Genomic DNA, 860 nt, shown 5'->3' on the forward strand with positions numbered 1-860 from the left:
TTATGAATACAGGGAATGGGAACCTGATTTGTTAGTATTATTTAGTTTCTATGTAACAAAGTCTCAAAGTGGCTTAATAGTAAAAGACTTAAATAGACCTAGCAGCAGCTGCCTAGTTTGTCTTCTTAAGTTTATGCATTTCATCTTATAGCCCTTCCAGAAAATTTACTGGTCTGTCTTCACGATTCAGAGAGAGGGAGCTGGGAAACAACTGTTAATAATGACTTTCTATACATTTTTGCCCAGTGGTTGAAAAGGCAGTCCCTTAAGTATGTAGGCTTCAGACTGTTAAGGACTTTAGAGGCTAAAACCAACTTCTGGAAATGTGCCTATGAAGCTATTCAGAGCTAGTTCAGACTCTGGATGAGAGGAGTTATATGCTCCTGGTTATCCACCCCATAAGAACTTGGGCCATTGTGTTCTGCACCAGGTGAAGCTTCTGGATTATTTCCAAGGGCAGCCCAGCATAGAGTGTATTGAAGTAAACAAGCCTTGATGTTATGAATGCATGTTCCATAGTCTACCATGGCATCCAGCCTAGTAGGTAAAGCTGGGAGTGGAACCAGGATTTGGAAGGGGCTGTCACAGTCCACAGCAGGACTGGCACACAAAAGTTCAGGGGGAAGTATAGGGGTCACACCCAACCTTAAACTCACAACCTCCTGGTCCAGAACTCAGAAAGCACACAATAACACCAGACCTCAAGAGTGAGACCTGAATCCTTCCCAGTCCCTTCCTATCAGATGACCATGCTAACATACATAGGTTTTCCCACCAACACCCGACGCTAAAAAAACAAACCAAACAAACAAACAATCCCCCCACCCCAAAATATTTAAACCCTTGACTGATGACCCTGT

Source organism: Gavialis gangeticus, unplaced genomic scaffold (assembly GCF_001723915.1).
Source record: "Gavialis gangeticus isolate Ggan-Ray unplaced genomic scaffold, GavGan_comp1, whole genome shotgun sequence".
In the NCBI taxonomy this organism is placed as follows: domain Eukaryota; kingdom Metazoa; phylum Chordata; order Crocodylia; family Gavialidae; genus Gavialis; species Gavialis gangeticus.